The 18,335-nt window shown below is 45.1% G+C and overlaps 1 long non-coding RNA gene across 2 annotated transcripts; it reads left to right on the top strand.

Moving 5' to 3' along the window:
• Positions 1-1,736: 1,736 nt before the first annotated feature.
• On the top strand, positions 1,737-16,752 carry LOC138923626 (uncharacterized). Of its 2 annotated transcripts, none has more exons than XR_011437509.1 (4): positions 1,737-1,830; positions 10,732-10,837; positions 14,860-14,934; positions 16,613-16,752. It is a non-coding gene; the product is annotated as an uncharacterized lncRNA (long non-coding RNA). The 2 variants fall into 2 exon arrangements; XR_011437510.1 differs by lacking the exon at positions 1,737-1,830 and adding an exon at positions 2,670-2,797.
• The last annotated feature ends 1,583 nt before the right edge of the window (positions 16,753-18,335 follow it).

Here is an 18,335-nt window from a genome sequence, read left to right as displayed (position 1 = left end):
GTATCACACAGCTGGTCAGGGGCTGCGACACTAGAACCCGGGTGTCCTGACTTCTCGTCTGGTGCATTCATGTTTCACCAGAAGCTGTACAGCAAAGTGGCTGTTCTTTGCGGTTCAAATACTTAAGAGATTTCTTGGAAGGAACGCATCTTCTAAGAGGTAAGAACAACTTGATATAAATAAAAGAAAAACCTCTGAAATGAATATATTTTCCCTCAAAAGTTGTTCTGTTCTCTGTTCATTACAGTACTTTAAAGCTTAGCATCAATGGGTGAATTAATATGATGTCTGAGGTTTGATTTAAAATAACAGGCATAGAGGGAGAGGGTGCAGGCATAGATGAGACAAATTGGCCATGGGTTGAAAACTGTTGAAGCTGGATGATGGGTACATGGAGGTTTATATACTATTTTGTCTACTTTTACATATGTTTAACATTTTCCATAATAAAAGCTAAATATATATATAGTCACCGATTAAAGATGGCTACAAATTCTCTGACATTCCTCTTATTTGAAAGGTGGGGTCTATCTCCCCTCCCCTCTTTCTGGTGGGCTCTGCGACTGTTTTGATCAATAGAATACAGCGGAAGTGACCCTGTGCTAGTTTGCTGGCTTTGGCCTTAGGACACTGGCAGCTTCTAGCCCCTGTCTCTTGGGACACAGGCCTGGAGCCCTGAGCTGCCACATAAGAAGTCCAGCTGCCCTCTGGAGAGGCCATGAAGAGGGGCCTTGAGACTACATGGAGAGGTAAAGGGACCCAGCTTTCTAGTTGTCTCTGCTAAGGAACCGAGCATGTGAAAGAAGCTATCTTGGACCTGCCGGCCCAGCCCAGTGACCAGCTGGAGCCCACCGAGTGACCTTGTTGTTGCGCCATACGGCATACGAACTGCCCAGTCAGGCCTTGTCCAAAAACTGCTGCCCCACAGGGAGTGAGCATAGTAATGTGATGGCTGTTTGAGGCCACCGAGTTCTGGGGTTGTTTCTTCCGCAGCACCAGACTGGTACCTGGAACAGCACACGCAGACTTTAACAATGAAGTCAGGACATTTCAACACCCGGGTACTTAAAATGTTGCAGCATGATAAAACCAAGGTATAACATTGTGAAGAGCTTGGTTCTCGGTGTGACAAAAATATTCAAGCATTTGAAACTCGGGACAGTATTTTAAAGGCAGACTGGGTTTTTTAGTAAGTAAATTGTAATAATCAGTGGTGAAGTACTTACTTTCAGAGTCAGTAGTTCTGCTGGTCTTCGTTTGGCACCAGTTTTGTTGAGAAAACTATCGAGGGGCAAAAACTGTCAAATCTCTTAAGAAAAGAGAACGTGCTACCAATAGATCCAGCCACATCTCAACTGAATGTGATCCAGGGGCCACTTGTCATGGTTTACAATGTCGTCCCTTCATTTGGTAACACACATATTTTCATGGAGTAGATATAATATTAATTGTAGTTTTTTGAACAGCTATTGATTTTTTAAATCAAGTTTATTCATCAGCTGCTTGTGCATATTGCACTTATGTTGCTCTAAGTGGTAATTTCACCTAACGGAGAGATCTCCACTTTATTTATATTCCTATGTGATATAGTTAGCAAACAAACACCACAAACAAAAAAGGCAGGATTTCATCTGAGTGTTGCCATGCCTTATAAAGAGCCTTCTCGAGTTCACCAGATTGGGCAGGTTTTATGCGACACCAGCTTTTCAGGAAAGCCCCTCCCACTCACCCTATCTAGAAAAGCAACTCCTGTTACCTGATTTTTCTTCATGGTGATTGTGAAGGCATGACATCGTACATCTGCTTGTTTGCATCTGTTGTCACTGAAAGGTAAGCTGTTTGAGAACAAGACCTTTAGAGCCTTTGGGCCTAAACCATTGTCTGGCACCTAGTAGATGCATAATAAATACTTGTTAAGTGAATGAGGATTTTTATCCCAGTTAGTTTATGATTGGAAACCACCTAAATGTATCAAAATATGGGACCAGTTAAATAAGTCATAGAATAGCCACGTGACAGGATGGTAGGCAAATGATGACTCGATGCTAAGTTTCAAAAGTAGGACGTGGTTGGGGGGGACCGACTTTAAAATTATGCCAGATACCTCTAGGTCTATAGGAGACCACCAGCCTCCTGACTCACACCTTCCTTTTGTGGAAAGAAGTATTTAATAGTCAGTAACTTGTTCTGAAATGTAAGAAGGCAGTTAGGCACCTGTTGCCTGAGGGAAGGACAGTCTACTTTCCGTGGCTGAGCCGCGGGATCTCTCCCAGTGCTTCTTAGTGCGAATCCTTCCAGGGAGCAAGTGCTCTCATTTGCATAAGGAGCCCAGGGGCCTTCTGAGGGGAAAGGGACTGAGACTCTGATACCTTACTGCTGAAACAAAGTTAGACAACTCTTCCAGGGCAGATTGGGAGAGTCACCAAGGTTCACGATCAGGATGAGGCAAAAGGTCTTCTGAAATAAAACTACCTTGAGGGTGGAAAGAAATAGGACTGGTAGTCTGTTGTATCCTGAGCCAACAAGTGTCAGTGCTTGTTCTGGGCCCATGAAGAGCAGAACAGGAGTCTGTGCGAGGGCAGCACTTGGGAGGCAGGCACGGGCTCAGGTAGTGGCTGAATCCAGGCCACAGCCAGGCCACAGCCAGGCCACAGTCCCTGTGATCCTAGGGAGGTTGCATTGTCCTCTCTGGGTCCTGGACGATGTCAGAAGCACCCCATCCCCAGCCCAGTGAATAAGCAGACATTCCCAGGGGGATGTACGGAAGGACGCTAGGCTGGACTTCCTGGGACTCATGGTAAGAGGAGATTCAAATATTTCACTTTGGGATACCACGGGATGGAGGGAAGGATTTTGTGTCTTACACTGTCAAGTCAGATATCTTCATCACATGCTGTACAGAGTTGAATAGTGTCCCCCAAATATTCATGTCCACCTAGAACCTCATAATGTGACTGTATTTGGAAATTATGCATTTGCAGATATGATTAGTTAAGATGAGGTCACACTGGACTAGGTTGGGCCCTAAATCCAGTAACAGGTGTCCTTATAAGAAAGCTTTGTGAACATACAAAGACGCAGACATTCAGGGAAAAAGGCCATGTGAAGACAGAGGCGGAGAGTGGAGCAATGCTGCCACAGGCCAAGGAACCCCAGGATTGCTGGAAACCACCGGAAGATAGAGGAGGCAAGGAGGATGTTCCCCTAGAGTCCTCGGAGGGAGCACGGCCCTGCCAATATTTTGAGTGCAGGTTTCTCACCTCAAGAACTGTGAGAGAATAAATTTCTATTGTTTTAGGAAGCCCAGTTTGTGATACTTTGTTATGGCAGCCCCAGGAAACGAACACATCTACATTTATAGAATGCTCTTAATTTTGAAAAAGTAGATAGATGGACATACATACATATTTGTGCCTGCACAGGGAAAGCATACAGAAAAGTGGCATATTGCATCCAAGAGCATGTAGCAAAATGTTAGTGGTGGTTATTTTTAGTGGTATGAGAATGAATGACTTTCATTTCCTTCTTTTTTCATCTTCAATTTTTCATTTTCTTTCTTTCTTTCTTTCTTTTTTCTTGAGGAAGATTAGTCCTGAGCTAACATCAGCCACCCGTCTTTCTCTTTTTTGCTGAGGAAGGCAGGCCCTGAGCTAACATCCGTGCCCATTTTCCTCTACTTTATATGTGGGACTCCTGCCACAGCATGGCTTGACAAGCAGTGTGTAGGTCCACACCTGGGATCCGAACCGGCAAACCCCAGGCCCCCAAAGTGGAACGTGTGAACCTAACCACTATGCCCCTGGGCTGGCCCCCTATCTTCAATTTTGCTATAACCAGCAGTTATTGCTTTAGTAGCCAGAACTAAATAAAGTGCTCATATAATTGATGCTTCTGGCAGATTAACACCCCAATCTGTAAACCAGATTGCTTTAAATTTCATTTTAGAAAGTGCTAATATTGGTATTTAACCAGTATTGCTCACCAAAAGTACTTGTCTTTCTAAGCACAGCTATGGTTTGCTTCTATTTAGGTTTTCATTTCTTTGCTTAGTTTTCTGTCAAAAGATAATCCTCATCCAGTTACAACACTTTTGAGTCTGCCACAGCACCATGGAGTTTTAAATATTCCTTAATTCTCCCTTTAAACCATGTTGACATCTGAAATCATTTGGTGGTTCTAGTCCTTTTAGGAATAAATGAAAGCATCTTGATAGTGATAATTACAGCCTTACTGTGTGCCGGGCACTATTCTAAGTGCTTCACACACATTGACCCAGGCTAGTACCCACTTCCTCTCCAAAATGTCCAGTTCAGACCATTAATTATGTGGCCACCTCGCCTATGAGGTCCTGTTATTGTCCCCCATTTTACAAATGAGGAAACCAAGACACAGAGAAATTAGGTACCTGCCCAACTTCACACGAGGAAGCAAGTGACAGAGCTGGGATTTGAGTCCAAGCTCCAGAACGCATGCTCTTCTAAATGCTACACAGCTCTGCTCGCGCCCAGTCTGGTCGGGGAATATGGAAGTGAAATATCACTTTTGTTTCCGTAATCAGCTACTGATTAGGTTCTTTAGGGGTTATTTAAAATCAATTTTCTATCCTACAAATAAACATGAAAGAGAGTAAAATGAATTCAATGAATTCCCTTAAAGTCCTGGACAATGAGTCTGGAATTGTCCTTACGTAACAGCCAAGCAGTTAGGCAAGGACACGGCCAGAAAATCAAAAGGCTGCAGAGAGGGACTGACCACAGGGCACGGATCAAACCGACCTCTGACCCAAAACCCTCCCTGCCTTCCCTCGCCCTTCCTGGCCCCGACTCCAAGACCGTGTCCGCCTTTCCGGTCTCACGGGTTTTCTTTCTGCTTCTGGAACACTTCATCCTTTCTCCCACTTTGGGGTCTTTCTCTGTACATGCTGTTCCCTCTGCCTGAGGAGTCCTCTCCTCTCCATCACCTTTGCCGAGAAAACTCAGAGTTAAACCCCACTGCTCAGACAGGTGTTTCTTCCCCCTCGCCCCCACCCCAGGGACCCTCTGCAAGGCTAGGTCTCTCGGTTTCACACACCAAGGGCTTGCTCTTCTCGATTTCGTAACACTCATGGCTCTAGTCCAACCTCTGTCTCCTCCGTTTGCTGGCGGGCCTTCTCCAGCTTGCCCAATGCTGCGTCTGCAGTGTCAACACACAGGGAGTCATCTGGAAATATTTGTGGACTGAATTCCTGACTGCCAGACAGACTTAGGGAAATAGAAGAATCACTCCCCCAACACACACATAAACTCCAGGCTCAAGAAGTTTGCAATTAGTGTCAGCAATAAACAAGAAGTCATAAATCATAATACTGCAAAATTAACAGAAGGACGTTAATGCCATGGCTGAAGCGGTACTATTTAGTTATTCAGGAAAGCTGATGGTTAAACTCATTAAACAGGATTTTGAGAAGGTGTCTTGCCTGTATTAAGTTAATTACAGTATGTTTTAATTTGCACATAAGAAATTACTTTTCCTACATCTCACCTCGTACAGAGAGCTCCAGCGTCCATCTGACGCTAAGATACGATCGCCGTCAGTAAGACGTAAGAAGACCTCAAACTAACAAATGATTATTGTTCACAGTGGTTAATTGTTTTTCCCTTCTGGGGATATTAGTCGTGACATATGTGAATATCAGTTATAGCTATTTCTAGAGGGAGAAGTAACTAAAAAGCAAGAAAATTGATTTTTTAATGACATATGAGTTCTTTTATTAGTTTGTATAACTCAGAGATCAGCTGCCTGGGTACTCCCCAGGTGTTCCAGAGTTATGGGGATCACTCTTTTACATGACATTTAAATGAAAATTGTCAACTACAGAGGGTGTCAGATGCCGATGGGTCCATAAACGCTATGGAGAAAAGTTAAGCAGGAGACAGGAATAGGAAGTGAAGGACCACCACAGTATTAAATAGAGCGGACAAAGGAAGCCTCACTGAGAAGATGGCTTTTGAGAAAAGACTTGAGGTTGGTGAAGGAGGGGTGGAGGTAGGACAGAGAGGGTACAAGATTTCCAGGAACGGAACAACAAGTACAAAGGCCCTGAGGCAGAAGTGTGCCTGGTGAGGTCAGGAACAGGAGCAAGGCTAGTCAACTGGAGTGGAACCAGCACAGAGGAGAGAAGCAGAAGGTGAAGTCCGAGACACTTGTGCAGGAAATGGGAGGAGGGGCCTTGTAAGGCTGTTGCAAGCTCTTGGCTTTTACTACGATGAGATGGGAAGTCATCAGACGGTCACAAGAGGTGTGATATGATCTGACCGCTTGTTGAGTATCGACTAAAGGTCAAAGGTGAAAGCCCAGTGAAGTCTGGAGGCTTCTGCAGAAAGCAGGCAAGAGATGATGGTGGCCCGGACAAGGGAGGTGGTGGTGGGTGATGAGAAATGGTCAGACTGTAGAGATATTTTGAAGATAGAGCCACTTATCTAATCACTTCCTTTTAAATGCTGATACCCATAACCAAATTTTCTTCCAGAAAGCTTGTATTTCCCACTGACACTTTAGGCAGCAGCCATTTCTCCACGACTTCATTAACAATGAGTTAATGTATTGCTTTAAATTTTAAAAGAAAAAGTTAATTCAAATGATTTGTCTTTGGAGTGAATCAATCATTTCCTGAAATGATTGAACTACAAGAAGTGCCTTGGAGTTGAGAACCCTCTCCTAGAAGACCAGGGTTGTGAGCCGGCATCTGCCACTATGTACCGTCCTCACATTCAGACAGTGAGTAAGTGCTTCTTGCTGAGACGGTGATGCCATGGTGGCTACACAGCCTCGCTGACCTTGGTTATTGCATGCAGACACATCTCTGGTCTCTCAAACCACATTCGATAAGTGGCGAGGTCAAATCGTGCATCTGACGTGGCTCGCTGCCTGGACATTCCACTTTGCCTTCTTATCAGGAAGGAACCGTAACTTTTTGTGGATTTGCTGTTGTTGAAACAGAGGAACAGCTGGTCGCTTTACTTAGGATGAAATAATTCAAAGTGCTTTCCTTAGGATCAACGTGTCAGGGCCTGTGGGATTCTCTGCATTACAGGCCACACAGGTGACCGGGAAAGCTTGCACCTCGCAACCGTCCTTCAGCCCTCCTTTCCGCGTCTGCCCTCCTCCTCGGTAGTGCGTTTACACTGCAGTTTCATTTCTTACTTCATTCTACTGAGATAATTGCATATTTGGGGAAAGGCATCTAAAATTTCACCAAGAAAACAAGAAAGGAGAAAGGCGATTTCTTAGGGTACTTCTGTTAATTGAGGTCTTTATTCTGGTTTGCTTTCTCTCCGGCTTCTTATTTTATGTATTCACTCCTCAGGGTTGGAGTAATTGCGTTTCTGATCTCTCCCATTTGGGTGAGCAGAATTGGCTTGGTGATGCTATTAAACACCTCAAAGCTTCCTTTTGTTACAACATATTGGGTTTCTTTGTGTTGTTTATCCTCATTGTTATTCCTCGCCTCCCTATCCCCACTCCTTTTCCAATTGTCTCCCGTTGGCACACAGGTTTCTCTCCGCACCTGGAATTGCTTGCTGAGAAGTCTCTGTTCTGCCAGCAAACGGGAAAAAGGCTGACACAGTAGAACCTTTGCCTTCCCTTTCTCGGAGTGTGCTTGCGTTTTTCTGACAGTTTGCGCTATGAACTAATTTCCTGCTGTTCGGCAGCTTACCACGATCGTGGAGGCATCCAGCACACCCACACACACAAGGAGATTTTTTAGAGTTGCAGTTAAATCTCTCAGAACCAGCTCCCATTTGCCACTCACCTTTGCCTGGCCTACGGGTTGCCCCTTTGATGGGATTGCTGGTTTTAAATGAAAAATAATTATTTTCTAGGTTAGGTTTTCCAAGGCAGCAATTTAACTGCGGCTGCTACCCTTTTTAAAAAGAAGTTTCTTATTTTGGAACTGAGAAAGAAGAATGGGGAATTCCACAAAAAAACAACAGTGAAGGAAAAGGAGTGAGGTTTAAAACACACATACACTCAAATTTCCATTTAAATTTAGAAAAAGTTCACACCATATCATCAGATCGCGATGCCATCTTAGATCTGGGAGCCTGATCATCAATTATTCTTCCTCGTGGCTTGGTGGGAGCCTGTCTTTGATCACGGCTTCTACGGGAGCGGTTGTCAAGGAAACCTGGACCGAGCGGCTCTTCTGAGTTCACTTCGCGGTCCCCGACACAGGGAACAAGGGTACTGTGCGGGCAGTTTATTATAGTCGGTTATCTCAATTAATATGAATAATCACTTGGTGATTCGGGGAAATTTTTTACATCTTTTATCATTTTACATTTTTTATCATTTTATTTTTTAAACGATACCATCATTTTGTTCACCAGCTGGATTTTAATAGATGTGCCACCTGACTGCTAATATTGTATACAACTTACCACTCCCAAAAACTTTCATACTTGGATTTAAAATGATGTCCTAATAAAAGTAGGAATCATGAAAACTTCCCACATTTCCACTTCTGCAAAGACGAAAATTGTGGTCTAAATGTTATTCATCGTCTCCATTTCCCTCCTGATATCAATATGACTTGGGGATTAAGAGAATTCTCATCCTCTCGGTATGAATCTTTAAAATGTCCCTTTCAGCACAGCTTTTAGACTTTCTTTTGCTTAAGCCATTGTCTTCTAATGTGAGGGTTTTTAAACAGATAATTCCTCATTTGTTTTGTTTAGGGAAAATCCATAATATTCTATTATTTGGCTCTATTCTGAATTTAGCTATTCCCTAAAGTCATCTTTTAAATGAAATGAGGAACTTGGAAAAATGATTTTGTTTCCAATACAGTAAGAAATTCGCAGCTCATCTTTCCTAGCTGTCTTAGTCCATTTGGGCTATTTTAACAAAATATCACAGACTGAATAGCTTATAAGCAACAGAAATTTATTGTCCCAAGTTCTGCAGGTCGGAAGTCTGTAGGGTGCCGGTGTGGTTGGGTGAGGGCCCTCTTCCTGGTTCACAGCCAGAACCTTCTCTCTGTGTGCTCACATGGTGGAAGGGGCAGAGATCCCCCATCCCGTGAGGGCTCCACCCTCATGACTTAAGGACCTCCCAAAGGCCCCATCTCCTGATGTTACCATCTTTAGGGGTCAGGATTTCAAAATATGAATTTTAGGGGGACTCAAATATTCAGCTTAGCAATTGTGTACTAACATCTGCGAACTATTAAGTTCAATGTAAAAATTAGATAGCCAATGTTTATTCATCCAGTCCTTCATTCATCTACCCACCCAACATTTACTTTACAAAAAGTGTGACTTTAATGAAAGACCGTGTCGTCTAGCAGATTGATGACTTCATCTGAGTTTCCCAGAGTTGTTAAGAAGTTACATTTCTCTGGACACCTGTGTATGTGTGCACACACTTGTGTACACACACACACAATTTCTTGTCTTTGCACCCTTTGTTAGTGGATATTCACTCAGCCATCCACACAGCTGGCCTTGCGGTGATAGCTTGAAAAGACCTTTATTGAGACAGCAGGATGTCACAAGGAAAGGCTGGCTGTGTGCCTGTCCACCAAAGGGCCTCTCTGGTTGGCATTTTGATGTCACCATTCTTAGGTCTTGCCCTCAGCTCTGCAGGCTTGGAACTATGACTCTGTCAGTAATCCTTGAGGAAAGACTCATGGTAGACTAACTCACAAGAGACCAAGAAGCAATTCAAAAGGCCAGGGTATTAATTACAACAAGAAATGAAAGTGACACACTGACTATAATACTCGGTGGGTTCTCATCTTACAGGAGAAATCAAATCATAATTAGAAGAGTGTGTGGTGCAAATGAATCAGAGCTAGAAGAGTTAGAGGCCATGCTTCCAGTGGCATCATTCTCTGACCGTCTGATCACGCCTGTCTATTGCAGAGATGCGCTGACCCTGGGACTGCACAGGTTAACAGGGTCCCCGCACTCTGTGCAGACAATACGGGATCCTCACGGCAGACCCATGGTTTATGCTGTCCGCCATCCCTCTGATGAACGCCCCCCCTTTCTTCTCTTAGACACACTAATGCCCTACAGAGTGTAAATAGCTACTTTACACTCTAATACAGCGTGGTTTCACCCTAGGTGATACCCTGATATTTTGACTGAAAGAAACTTTCAGTTCCACCCTTGCAGGATGCATTTCTATAGTTTTATTCTTAAAAGTGCATCGTATTTCTAAATTCAGGGGAGGAGGACACCTGACCATGACCCCTGCCTACCGCTCATCCCTGAGCCTTGGTGGTTTCTAGATAATCAGAGGAATAACATAAGTCACTGACAGCAACACGGGGGATGAATTGGAGGTGCAAGAGCAGAGGCAGGCAGACCAACGAGGAGTGTGCTGCAGTGGTCCAGGCAAGCTGACCTAAGGCAAGACACTCAGGACAGGGCCGAGATATAGGCTTCAGAGGCGGTTCTCAGACAGGGCTGCAGAGATCTGATTGACCACCCCGGAGGCACAAGGAAGGTGTGGAGTTTACTTTGACTCCCGAGCAGGAGAGGAGAACAGAATTAGGAAGTGGGGAGATGAAACGGTCAGTTTGGGAGATGTGGAGCTGAGCTGCTTGAGGAGAAAGGAGGGAGAGCTATGCAAATCCGAGCCTGGAGCTCAGGACAACTAAACACTCACATCCTACTGACGACTTTACATCCTAACTTTTGTTTCTAGGTCTCTTCTTTACAATCTTTATTCTTCCTTTCCCAGGGCCACTGCGTGATCTGTGAACAGGTCTTCTGCAGGCCTTAGCTCCAGCCTCTCCTCTATGACATTCGCTGTTCATGCTGCCCAACTGAACGGGACTGGCTGTAAGGTGACCCAACTGTCATTTCGGGATTCATTCCTTTCAGTGGCCTGCTCCTACCTGTCACGTGATTAAGTTTAAGCTATTTGGCATAGCCCACAAGCCCTGTGTAAGGAGCCCTGGCTACGCCAAGAAGTGGTCCCTACCTCACACATTTTGCTCCAGCCATACCAAACGCCTTGTAGTTGCTTGACCCCACCACGCTGTTTTATGCTCCAGCTGTTACCTCTTACTGGTAGGGTGGAATAAGTAGGAACAAACGGACTAGTTAATGAGGCAGGACCTGGAGGAAAGAGAAAGCAAGGCATGAAGGACACAGGAAGGAAGGTGGGGAGAGCCTCTGCTGGATTTCAGGCGAGGCGCATGGACTGTGGGGGATGTAGATAAATGTGTGGGTGGTCGAAAGAGCAGGAAGTTGAATGCAGAGGGACATTGGATCCAGGCCATTTTTGAAAAACACAGGATCCCTCTAATGGGCAATTTTGACTCAGGGCCTTTCCAACAACCTGACCCAGATTCTCTCAGCACTATGCTGCAGTCAGCAGTGCTTCCTACCCAATCCTTCCTTCCCTCTCCCCTTTCACAGATGTCAGACCTGCATCATGGTTTGAGGTTTCTCCGTGATTACTGCTGCTCCCTGCCCCTTTATCTTCATAGGCATTTTCCTCAACAAACTGCTTGTCCATCTAATTCCATCTTGGCATCTGGCTCTTCAAGGACTCAAAAGAAAATCAAGAAATAATTACAAATCTAAAGATTTGGAGTTGAGGGACACTAATAGAAAAACATTGGCCTCATTTATTACCTGAAAGAACCAATAACTGATATGAGAGGAAGGAATCTTAGAATTTTTGAAGTTCAGGAATATTACAGCCATACTTCCCTTTCCTCCATCTCTTTCCTTCTCCTAAACAGGCTGCATGAACAATAAGACCAAATTTTCTGAACCCTAAGTCTGATCATAAGTGTACGTTTTTCAACAGGCCAGAATCCTTGAAATCAGAATGCCCCTAGAAAATATAGGCTATAGATACAAGCTCTCTATGACATATTTGGGGCTTTTTTGTTGCTATTAGCACCGTCCAATCAATTCTGATTCCTAGGAACCCTGTGTACAGCAGAGGACCCCGCCCCATCTTTTTGCACCATTCTCTCACCTTCTGGTGCTGTATCAGACAATGGTCCACTGCTATTCATAGGGTTTTCATGGCGAATTTTCTGGAAGTGGGTGACCAGCTCCTTCTTCCTAGTGTGTCTTAGTCTGGAAGCTCCGCTGAAACCTGTCCACCGTGGGTGACCCTGCTGGTATTTGAAATCCCGGTGGCATAGCTTTCAGCATCACTGCAACACACAGCTGCCACAATATGACAACCGACAGACAGGTGGTGTGGTTCTCTGATGGGAAACAAACTCGGACAGCTGTACCAAATCTTGACTGCTAGATCACCATGGCTGGCTTTTTATAACAAAGGTAATTTTGCTTTTAGGATTTTGTGGCTCTCACCCCATCTTGAGAGCATTAGAAAATATGTGCAGTGTTGCAAAAAACCAGGACTAGGAATTTCTAGCCTAGATATTTCCCAGAAGTGTGTCAGACATCCCATGGCCTCCCCTAAGTGATTCAGAATCCTCCTGCCCACAGAGAAGCCCCACGTCTTAGTCTTTTCTCTACAGAGCAGATCAGGCCCGAAAGGCCAACCAGCCCAACTCCCAGGGAGGAACAAGCCTGGGTTCCAGGGTTAATGAATAGACTCTGTGCTTTCTGACGCTATTTTTGCCTCACTGCTTCGGTGACTTTGGACGTTTTCTTCCAGTTGACTAGGATTAAACGAGCTTTTCTAAGGTTCTGCTGAGGAGAGCCAGAGACTGCACTTCTTATTACTGTCACTGCTTGTTCCCCACAGTCCAGCAGGTTCTCCCCATCTCTCCAGCTTTCCCTGGATGGGCCTGGATGGGCCTGGGTGGAAGCAGAGACATGGATGATGTGGAAATGCAGGTAGGGAAGCTGGGAGGTGACAGGAACTGGGATCTGAGTTCCATTTCTCTTTGTCCTCAATCATGGGCAGAGCAGCCCCGGAGGGGCTTGGGGCTCCCCACCATGTCAATATGTGAACTCGTGAAAATCCATTCAGAGTATCAAGGTGTCTCAGTCTGGTAGGGAAGAGGCGCCACGATAAGATAAGGTCCTTTGAGGAGAGTTTTAAAAAGGCCTGTGCTAGTTGGATTGTCCAGGAAGCAGATGCTGGGACGGAGTTAGGGGTGTAATGATTTATTGGAGGTAATGCCTGTGGAAGATAAAAGGGGGAGGTAGCAGAAGTGAACAGGGAAAGCCTTCATTCTTTGATGCAGATCTGACACCTGTGAAAGAAAAGGGGAGGAAGCAGCATGGGGCAGAGGAGCCTCAGGGCACGATTCAGATTAGACTGAGTCTTAGCTGACCCAACTGGGGCTGGGAGCAAAGACTGCCAGTTCGTGGAGTCCCTCTTGTTGGGCAAAAATGGCCAGGCCCTGGTACCCACCAAGCTCAGTCATGGATGGGCACTGTTCAGGAAGAGCGTGCCAAAAGAGCAGCAGCAACGATGACACACCCACACCCTTCAACACAGATCTTGAAGTTTGAAGGCAGTCAGTTAACTGCAGCCCTGCAGCTGAACAGCAAGTTCTTGAGAGAAGATCTGAGAGGCGCACCGCCATGGCCGTCGCATGAACTACTCACAAAAGCACAGGTCGGGTGTCAAGCAACCACAAGCAAGTGAGCAGAGCTAGTAAGATGGGCACCACCACTCCCCCCAGCTCCAAAGACAGAGACAGGATCACGACTGTCAGTTGAGGGAGCAGCCAGCCTGCAGCCACCCCACGGGGAGGGAACCTCGAGAATAAACACCTGGACCTCACTCTCCTCCCTCCTTCCTGCGGATGGCCTCATTCTCCATTCCCAAGCTCACCGAGACAATGCACATCTGTCAGCCTCTCTGAGCAGAGAGCAGGGCAGGGGGCAAACAAAACGCATCCAGCCTCCAAGGGCGGCCAGGGAGGAGAAACAAAGTCTTCGAGGGAGAGACAACCCAGCCTTGGAGAAGGCACGAGTCAGGGAAAGATGAGCCTCGCTGGGCTTCTCCCCAGCCGCCTGCATCCCTGAGCCACTGGCCGGCTTTTACGCGATTGCTCTCCACCTCTTCAGCAGTGACACGTGTCAAAGCAAGGGCCTTAGGAACAAGTGATATAGAGTAACTTATTGGAGGTTGAAGAAAGGTGGGAGAGACTGGGGTGGTAGGGAGAGAGAAGGAGAAGAAGAAGGAGGAAGGAAGGAGGGATAGAGAGAGATTGGGGAGGGGAGAGGAGGGGAGGGGAAAGGGGAGAGAAGAACGAGAGTTGGAGAGCACTCATGCACACATATCACGCGTGTGCACACACACCCCATTCTACTTTCCTAGATCTTACATCTGAGGGTGAGAGGCGATGAGGGGACCAGAATCTGAAACCAGTGACACTCCCTAGACTACTTATAAACCTGTCTATGCAGTCCACATTCCCCAGATCTGTCCATCTTCCGGAGGCTTTGCAGAGTGGCCTTTGGCCCTCGGTGCACTTGGCGCCTTAGCTCTTTCTTATCACTTCCCACAGAGGGCTCCTCTCCATTATCAGCTCACTTTCTCCAGCTGCCTGTAGGCGTTTATCTTGCGATGTTATTTCACAGACCTTCACAGCCACAGGAAACATTAGTTCTGCTTCCGAGGATTGGACAATGCTAGGCAAATTACTTTTGGCAGTGGGCAGTTAAGATAATTTTTTAATGATACAAATAGGCCTCAGCCAATGGTGTTCAAAACAGGCCTACTGGAGCTGAACCCGGAGCTGACAGATGGTTTCTCTCTTAACTTCATTTGATCGAGTGAGACATTTGATTTGAGCTTCTGTTAAAGGGAAATAATGTATTTAATTGTTTGAAGATGCTTGGCCTATTTTCAGTGAAAGAATGTAACTCTTTTTGTCTGTAACACTGACCATTTCCTCTCCCACTCCGCATGTAGGAAGTCCAAGGCCAACTTCTTAAGTGAAACCTCAAAACTTACTAAGCCGCTTATTTTCCCACCACGTTTACAAAGGTAATTGCGAAAAAAGTCCAGATGACGTGATGGTATTTGGACAACGGGATGGGAGGTGGGGAAGGTTTGATCCCCTCTCTTCCAGGTGAGTTTGTTTCCTTCTTAAGAGTCAGAAACAATAGCCATCTACCTCCCTGCTATGCTCAGTCCTGTGTCTTCCCCATAGTGGGAACTAAGTGAAATCCTGTGGATTGTTGAAAAGAAAGACAAAACATCCTTTAGCGCTGTTTTCTGTTGGGAAGCTGGTGAGATGCTGGTTCTGTAAGACAGCCCTCCTGGTGGAATCACTGCCTCATATCCAGGGAGAATGAATACAGTGTGAAATGCAGGGAAAGACTCAGACGAGACAATATTTAACTTAATTACCTCTTTAAAGACCGTATCTCCAAATATAGTCACATTCTGAGATACTGGGTGTTAGGACTTCAGCAGATGAATCTGAGGGGACAAAATTCAGCTCATAACACCATCTTTGCCTGTTTCACTTCTTAGCATAATCTTATTCTTGTGGCTCAGTGGGTGACCTCTCAGAAGGGAGGTGTGGCTTTTAACACTGCCCATCTGGACGTGGCTCCGTGAGGGGCAGTCCTCACAGACTGAGGTGTATCTTGTGTCTCCCACCACATATGCTTCTTAAAAGTTGGTGAAGACTTTTATACGTTGAGGCATATTTTCAAGGCCTGCTTATGAAAGGAAACCTGTAATAAGTACTTCCATAAAACTAAGAATTGGCTTCTAATTTAGTTCCTTTTGTAAGTTTGGATTTCTGGGTCAACTGTTTCTGAAAGCAGGGCCTATTCGTATTCATAAACAGTGACGGCTCAACAAAAATTTTGAGGTCCTGCTACATGGTAAACTCTGCTGGAAGCTTAGGATATGACTGTGCACAAGACAGAGGTGGGCGCGCCTGCCTGGGGTTTCACCTTTAACAGGGCAAACAAAGCAACAAGTCACAAGATGAGACACGGCAATGCTAGACAGAGTTCCTTTCTGCATTGCAGTGCACTGCATCCGTTTATCCACTCGTTCATTCATGCATTCTCTCACTCACTCACTCATATTTATCAAGCGCCTCCCACCTCTCTTGCCATTCTGTGGGCTGGGAAAACACTGGTGATTAAGACTAGTGTGGTCTGCACAGCTCTTAAACGTGAGTTGTGAATTCTTCGTTTGAATATCATTTTATAAATGCAGCTGTAATAGATCCAGAAAATTGAGCCAAAGGTCATCAAAGCTAGGTGTGGTTTCGGAAAACACTTTTCTGATGAAGATTTTCTTCTTTTTCTTTTTTTTGGTCATTATTTTTTCTTAAGGTCACAGTGTGCTGAACAAAATTCCAGTGATTTGAGGTGTCACTTGCAGACTGGTTCCCTGGTCCCAGCAGTGCTCTTTCAAGCCTGATGTACTTTCATTTGATTTCCTTTTTGATGCAAAAGAAATTTTTAAAATGCGCTACAATCAGTGGCCTAGAAGTTGTCATAAAGGATGTTCTTCTCAATTAGAAGTAACTCATCAGTGCTATATATTTATGAGCCAGGAGCATTCATCTACTTAGAGCTGGAAAGCCGTGTGAAATGGGGGTGGCAAAAAAATAATAAAATGCTTACTTTCAAAAGAGTAATTATATTTTTACATCTTTTCAAGCTGCCCTATTTTCTCTTTCTCTTTCATGTGGCAGTACTGAATTTAAAGCAAACGAAAAACAATGGACTGAATGTTACAACAAAAGACACTGTATCAACCAGATTAACCAAGACAAGAGTGTGGGGAAGGTTTAAACGGCCTCTCTGAGCTTTGTGCAGGCTCCGCCTAGTTCTAACACAGAGCATGGACCTCTGGCATCCACATCGTTCTGGCATGTGATGGTTAGTGACTTGACTTTGAAGCATGTTATTGTTCCCAAGTTTTAAAATGCTGCAATTTCCTGCACACAGCAATACTCACTTTACAGACATCTCTTAGATCGAAACTGAAAAAACCAAAACAATTCAAAGCAAAACAAAAACAAAAATGAGTTTGTTTAGAAACATCTAGCCATCGCAGTGACGTCCCCATGAATATCACCCAGCCTCAGGATTCTGTCTCCACCTACAGCTGTTTACATGGCCTTCAACAGACAGTCCGTTTTCTGAGCGATCCTCTGGCCTTGAGCCTCCTCCCTTTTTTTCTTTTATAGGGATACAGAACTCGGATGGCTTCTGGCCCCATGTTTTGCTTGGGTAAAGCAGAATCTAGCATTTTCTAAGCTTGCTTGTTGTCGATTCCTATAGTTTTTGATCTAAGAATGGACCTATGAATCATCCAGCTCTTATACATTACAGACAAACAAGTGAGGGTTTTGCCTATTTTTCCTTAGGCTACTTGTCTCCCAACAAAGTAAAAATCTAACCATCCCCAGGTTGTGTAGATGCAGGCCAAGGAGTCAACTAACGATAAACAAAATCACATCAAAACGGCCTGTCCATTTCAGTGTCTTAAAACTGATCCATGCCCCTGGCTTCAAATAGACTAAAAAGGTGATTGAAGAGAGTCCAAAATATCATTGCTTAAAAATTTCCCACATAGAGGTAAATTCAAGGTCTTCACTTTTAAAATAGTGATTTGAAACCATCCAGGCCAAAGCATCCACTCTGAGATCATTTTTCGCCTTGGTTGGCCATGGTGCAACTGTGCATGCATTCTTTCTAACAAGCTGACTCCCCTGTGTGTTAGAAATAGCTCAGTCTCGCAGGAGCTGTAGAGAACAGGGCAAACAGACATGCTCATTGGTTGGGACACCTGGAACAAGCACTTTATGATGCTGGGAGCTTGAGGGCCTTTTAGTTCAGAGAAAGGAGTGGAGGGAGCCCAGTCGGCTCTAACAGAGCCGTTCTCACATTCATGGGCAGCAACTGCAGGCCCAGGAAGGAACTGAAGTGGGTCTTACCTCTCCTTAGGCTTCAGGTGTGAGAAGCCTGTTTGCTGGAACCGGAAAGTCATCACCTATACTGCTCGTCAGCTCTTGCTGAGACACTGGATATCCCAGTTAGCACAGTTCATCCTCTTCCAATGATCACAATGATCATAACATGCACATGGTCCCTTTCCTCCCACCCCTACCCTCACCCTCACACACTGTGTTGTCATACAGCCCAAGATAAGGAGCAGCCTCTGCACATAGCTCCTGTGTTTTGTGATCCATACACCATGAACACCGGCTTATGTGAAATCTTGTAATAAAAATACAACCACACCATGTGGACTCCAATGGGACCCAGTTACTTTGTCCACTGACAGCACAGGGGTTGGTGGCTCTGCCCAGCAATGGGTGCTTCTATGAGAAAAGCAACTTTGGAGATTTCTCTCAATGACAAGAAAGGTGGCCTTGTAGAGGACAGGATTTACTGGATTTACTGAGTCCT

Source organism: Equus caballus, chromosome 3, assembly GCF_041296265.1.
Source record: "Equus caballus isolate H_3958 breed thoroughbred chromosome 3, TB-T2T, whole genome shotgun sequence".
NCBI lineage: Eukaryota > Metazoa > Chordata > Mammalia > Perissodactyla > Equidae > Equus > Equus caballus.
Note: the sequence above shows the minus strand (reverse complement) of the source record. Positions and strands in the feature narration are given on the sequence as shown.